The 6630-nt window shown below is 39.0% G+C and overlaps 2 non-coding genes across 2 annotated transcripts in view; both read left to right on the top strand.

Moving 5' to 3' along the window:
• Positions 1–4222: 4222 nt before the first annotated feature.
• On the top strand, positions 4223–6125 carry LOC135194556 (small subunit ribosomal RNA). The gene has a single exon (XR_010309830.1). It is a non-coding gene; the product is annotated as a small subunit ribosomal RNA (ribosomal RNA).
• A 439-nt stretch (positions 6126–6564) lies between these two features.
• Positions 6565–6630, top strand: part of LOC135194542 (5.8S ribosomal RNA) — a 157-nt gene continuing 91 nt past the window's right edge. The window contains exon 1 of the ribosomal RNA XR_010309816.1: positions 6565–6630. This exon is cut by the window's right edge and continues 91 nt beyond it. This is a non-coding gene — a ribosomal RNA (5.8S ribosomal RNA).

Below are 6630 nucleotides of genomic sequence, written 5' to 3'. Positions count from 1 at the left end.
GCTCTAAAAAGTAAAAAATAATTGCTTATTATTCTACAACTTAATAATCAAGTAACTTATTCTACTTACCAATATGTAGGTACGTTCTGTGTTTCCACGCAAGGAGATAAGTATGTACCTACCCACTTTAAATCTAACTTAACACAAACCTATGAATAACAAACAATGATCACAATATTTTTTAGATTTATACTATGTAAAATGAAATTAAAAATATTTAGACTATTTAAAGTCAGCAAAGTTATTACGATAATATATTATAGTTAAAATTATTGTTATTTTTGGAGGCGGTGTCAGCCAAGGTAGGTTTGTAAATATATGATATACTCCAAATTTGTAAATCTGGTCTATCGATAAATACACTTCTTCTTGATGTTTTTTTAAACCCTATACGTACATAGTGGTCCTATATAATGACAGAAAATTGGAATCAAAATTGAGTGTTTAAGCAAACATGTCTACCGTCAGGTATTACAATTCATGAACTTTTCTCCTAATCCAAGACAAAGAAAAGTCATTCAGATTTACTATTACATTTCCTGAACGTTTTGTTTGTTTTGGCAGAGTATGAATTTTGTTTGTGATTTATTTATTTACAATTGACTTTTTCTTTTGTCTTACATCCAGATGTCGATACACCTGCATCGAATTGTTAACAAAAAAAATATTCGCAATCGGACACTATTGTACAATATTTCTTTTATGTTTAAGAAAAGGGTTGTCATAATTGACCGTATAACAATAAGCAATAAAAACACAGATGTTGGTAATTTATTTAGACAAACTTTACCGGTAATTTTAAGAGGAACTAGAGCAGACATTGTAAGGTCTTGCCTTAAAAGTTCACCGTTATGGAAATTTGTCCATACCTTAAAACTATCTACGAATATGAGAGCACATTTGGGGGGAGGAAGTACAAATTTTCCTTCAAAGTTACTTTTAATAGGAGATGGAAAAGTACCTCATTCTGAAAATAAAATTGAAATTGATCGCGATTTAGGAGAAAAAGTGACTAGCATAGAGGATTTAATATCAAAAGTTTACCCTAATATCGTCGAAATAGAAAATAAAGATTACCAATGGATGTGTCAAAGGGCAATATTGGCGGCGAGAAATAGTAGCGTTGACGAAATTAACGACCTAATTTTAACCAAACTTCCAGGCGATATAACTACCTACACATCTATTGATAATGTAATGGATCAAGAAGATGCTGTCCATTACCCACAAGAGTTTCTCAATTATTTAAACCCGAGCGGCCTTCCACCACATTCCCTGAAGTTAAAAATAGGTGCTGCGATAATTTTACTCAGAAATCTTAAACCACCAAATTTATGTAACGGGACCCGCCTTCAAGTAAAATTCCTTCGCAATAACGTGATCGTTGCAACAGTTTTGGCTGGTCCGGCAGTTGGTCAAACAGTGCTTATACCTCGCATCCCAATGATTCCAAATGATTTACCTTTTAATTTTAAAAGAATTCAATTTCCCATTAAGTTATCTTTTGCCGTAACCATTAATAAATCACAGGGCCAAACATTTAAACACGTAGGAATCGATTTACGTCAAGACTGCTTTTCACACGGCCAACTATATGTCGCGTTGTCAAGATCGGGTTGCGGGCAAAATCAGTATGTTCTTCTACCACAAGAAAATAAAACTAAAAATATAATCTACGCTAAAGTACTGTAAAACATATTATTAAATCTTATTGACGATTATAATAACAAAAACCAACGCGAGCAATCAAACGATAATCATGATAGTGTTTCCGACAACTACGCGAACGAAGTCGCGGGCACAGCTAGTTTTTTATAAAATACACAGATCTATAATTACGAGAAGATTTGTTGATTTCTATGTGAGAGAGATTTTGCGTTCGATAAGATATTTATTTATGTATGTATGTATGTACGTACGTACGTACGTACGTACGTACGTATGTTTTATATTATAGATCAGATCAGATCTACTCTATAATATTACACGAATATTATATTTTTATGATTTTTTTTTTTCGATAAATTATAAATTCAATAATAATAATCTCGAATTCGTAGAGTTCGAGTAGGAGAACGCGGATGAGATGATTTTCTCGTTAGACTTCACTTCTTCAATACACGAACGTTCCACGTTTTCGTCGAACACTCTGAATTCGTTAGAGTCCCGTTCGTCGCGATTAGTTCGTGTATCGATCATGATGTCGTGTCTGTGCTCGTGTGTCTCTCGCGTGTTCGTAATTCGCGTCATGTTCATTATTAATATTATTACGTACGTCTTCTTATACGTTTGAATATCAATAATATATAATTATCATTTTCGATGCGATTCATATGCGATTGTAACGAAAATTAACATTAACCATACGAGCCCTATCTATCTCGGCTATCCTTTCGATACACGAACTTTCGACGTTTTCATCGAGCACTCCGTTCGAGAAATCGTTGGTAGAATTTTTTTTTTTTATTTTTTTTATAGAGACTCGATACATTTATGTCAGGATATTTTAAGATAGATTTCTATTTCTTTATTACTTTATGATATTTTTAAGGTTCTACGACGGACAATAAACGATTATATAACATAAATATTTAATTTTATATCGTAATATTGACATTATTTACGCATTCGTAATTCGCGTCATGTTCTTTATTATTATATTTATTCATCATCATCATCATCATCATTATTATTATTATTATTTTTCGATAAACGAATACGGGTGAAATGAAAATAAATCAAGATAAAACTTTCTATATTGTTGTTTTTTTTTTTTCTTTCTTTTGTTGTTGTTGTTGTTGTTGTTGTTGTTGTTGTTGTTGTTGATGTTGCATTGACGTTGCATAATATCATATAATCATATCCTATATATAAAAATATTGAACAAAATATATAATAGAGATATATATATATAATACGGGTTTGGATGTTTGTTTCGGGGTATACAGAGGGGGTTGCGGGGGGGTTGGGGGTTTGGGGGGGGGGTGGGCGGTTAGGGGTGCGTGTCTGGGGTTTGTTCTCTTATGATATCGGATCAAATATGAGAAACGTAAAAAAAAAAAATAAAAAAATTACATTCCGTTCGGACGAGCCGAATGTCATACTCGTCGCCGGGCATATATATGGAGTAGTGACGGTTCGAACGTCGAACATTGAAATTTGATGCGAGACGCGAAGTGACCGATCACAGTAGTACTCTTGTATAACGAAAAATAAAAATTTATTATCGTTTCCTTTCGTCGTCGTCGTTGTTGCGTCTCTCTGGCGTCTCGATTCGTCGTATCGCGTTATATTATACTTTACACGTAGTATTACCTATGTACGTACGAATCGTCGCGACCGCTGGGGGGACAACATACAATATTCACTGACACGTGGAAATGATGAAAAGATTCTTTTTTTTTTTTTCGTTCTGTAAAACTGTGCCGACCGACGGACGCACGTAAATCTCTCTGCCTCACATGCGCTTCCTCTTATCGTCGTCGTCGTCGCGCTCTTCTCTACAATCTATCCTCATGGAATAGTGTCGATTCATTGTAGTAGATCTGTGCGACGTCGTGACACGACACATATGAGAAGGAAACGTGTTAGAGACCAGAGTTTTTAAAAGATTCAGTGTATTCGTATAATGTGTATAATTTTGATATTATATCATGAAAACGGTCGTTTCTAAAATTCTTTTTATTTTTCATTTATCATGTACAAAAAATACATAACCCGAGTATCGGTACGATCACTCAAACACCGGGCGTCGATCCCAATGTTTTACGATAATAATCGTTGAACAATACATACGTACACGTCGTGTGCGAAGTGTTATTTTAAAATAAACTCGATCTCGTTTAGAACGTTCGAATTCGTGACCGTGATGTGTCATTATGTGACGACGCCGCCGTCGCCGCCGCCGCCGCCGCCGCCGTCGCGATATATAAATATCGTCTCGATAAATATATAAAGCGCGGGGGAGCGCGCGAGCGCGCGCGAGCGAGTGTCTCGTTTGAATTATAAAAGAGTCAACCGTTAAAATCTATCGCGTCTAACGCGATTGACGATACGGTAAGACGCTCGTTTCATACTGTGCGTATATGGTACATACATACATACATGCGTGCATGCATGCATGCATGCGTGCGTGCGTGCGTGCCTCGCGTGTGTGTGTGTATTTTATATGTGAATATGAAACGAGAAGAGAGTTTGACGACTTCAACAAGTCTATGTTAGCTCCCTGGTTGATCCTGCCAGTAGTTATATGCTTGTCTCAAAGATTAAGCCATGCATGTCTCAGTGCAAGCCGTATTAAGGCGATACCGCGAATGGCTCAATATATCAGTTTTGGTTCCTTAGATCTTACTCAGTTACTTGGATAACTGTGGTAATTCTAGAGCTAATACATGCAATCAGAACTCTGACCAGTGATGGGATGAGTGCTTTTATTAGATCAAAACCAATCGACGGAGGGCGTCTCGTCCGAAGTCGTTAATTTTGATGAATCTGGATAACTTTTGCCGATCGCATGGTCCAGTACCGGCGACGCATCTTTCAAATGTCTGCCTTATCAACTTTCGATGGTAGTTTCTGCGACTACCATGGTTGTCACGGGTAACGGGGAATCAGGGTTCGATTCCGGAGAGGGAGCCTGAGAAACGGCTACCACATCCAAGGAAGGCAGCAGGCGCGCAAATTACCCACTCCCGGCACGGGGAGGTAGTGACGAAAAATAACGATACGGGACTCTTTCGAGGCCTCGTAATCGGAATGAGTACACTTTAAATATTTTAACGAGGAACAATTGGAGGGCAAGTCTGGTGCCAGCAGCCGCGGTAATTCCAGCTCCAATAGCGTATACTAAAATTGTTGCGGTTAAAAAGCTCGTAGTTGCATTTGTGCGCCGCGCTGTCGGTGCACCGCATCCGCGGTGATACTGACACGTCTGCGGAGCATATCGTCGGTGAGCCGGCGGTAAAACGCCGGTTCAATATCAAAATCCTATCGCGGTGCTCTTCAGTGAGTGTCGAGATGGGCCGACAATTTTACTTTGAACAAATTAGAGTGCTCAAAGCGGGCTCAAAATGCCGCTTGAATATTTCGTGCATGGAATAATAGAATATGATCTCGGTTCTATTTTGTTGGTTTTCAGAACTCCGAGGTAATGATTAATAGGGATAACTGGGGGCATTCGTATTGCGACGTTAGAGGTGAAATTCTTGGATCGTCGCAAGACGAACATCAGCGAAAGCATTTGCCAAAGGTGTTTTCATCAATCAAGAACGAAAGTTAGAGGTTCGAAGGCGATTAGATACCGCCCTAGTTCTAACCGTAAATATGTCATCTAGCGATCCGCCGACGTTACTACAATGGCTCGGCGGGCAGCTTCCGGGAAACCAAAGATTTTGGACTCCGGGGGGAGTATGGTTGCAAAGCTGAAACTTAAAGGAATTGACGGAAGGGCACCACCAGGAGTGGAGCCTGCGGCTTAATTTGACTCAACACGGGAAATCTCACCAGGCCCGGACACCGGAAGGATTGACAGATTAATAGCTCTTTCTTGATTCGGTGGGTGGTGGTGCATGGCCGTTCTTAGTTGGTGGAGCGATTTGTCTGGTTAATTCCGGTAACGAACGAGACTCTAGCCTGCTAAATAGGCGTCGTCATTTAGGTGTGCTCGATTTCGGTCGAGCAACTCACTGGCGGCGTATTAAAATTCTTCTTAGAGGGACCGGCGGCTTCGAGCCGCACGAGATTGAGCAATAACAGGTCTGTGATGCCCTTAGATGTCCTGGGCCGCACGCGCGCTACACTGAAGGAATCAGCATGTTCTCCCTGGCCTAGAGGCCCGGGCAACCCGTTGAAACTCCTTCGTGCTGGGGATTGGGGTTTGCAATTATCCCCCATAAACGAGGAATTCCTAGTAAGCGCGAGTCATAAGCTCGCGTTGATTACGTCCCTGCCCTTTGTACACACCGCCCGTCGCTACTACCGATTGAATGATTTAGTGAGGTCTTCGGACCGACACGCGGTGGCTTCACGGCCGTCGGCGTTGCTGGGAAGTTGACCAAACTTGATCATTTAGAGGAAGTAAAAGTCGTAACAAGGTTTCCGTAGGGGAACCTGCGGAAGGATCATTAACGTAAATTATCTATCTCGAATGAGTGCGATGATGAACGATAATAAAATTCTAAAACACAAAAATCGACGTTCGGAATGTGTCGTTTCGATGCGAGGACGCGATTCTCTCGTTCTCGAGTCGGAGAGTCGTGTAACGCGTCCTATACTGATATTTTTCGATGTCGATTTCGAGGAAAGTACGATGTGTCAACGCACATACGTCATCTTCAAATAAAATGTATATTTTTTTTTTTTTGTTTTGTACTTTTTTTTTTTTTTTTTATTTTATTTTATTTATTTTTTTTTAATTTTTGAATTTTTCTCTATATACTAAAAAGAAGAGAAAAAAACAAAAAAAAAAAAAAAAATAAAAATAAAAAACTAACTAATATCACTCTGGCGTATAGAATCGTTCGAGTGATCGTAGAAATTATACAACAAAAAAATTAACAAAACCATTACCCTGGACGGTGGATCACTTGGCTCGCGGGTCGATGAAGAACGCAGTTAACTGCGCGTCATAGT

Source organism: Vanessa tameamea, chromosome 31, assembly GCF_037043105.1.
Source record: "Vanessa tameamea isolate UH-Manoa-2023 chromosome 31, ilVanTame1 primary haplotype, whole genome shotgun sequence".
Lineage (NCBI taxonomy): Eukaryota > Metazoa > Arthropoda > Insecta > Lepidoptera > Nymphalidae > Vanessa > Vanessa tameamea.
Note: the sequence above shows the minus strand (reverse complement) of the source record. Positions and strands in the feature narration are given on the sequence as shown.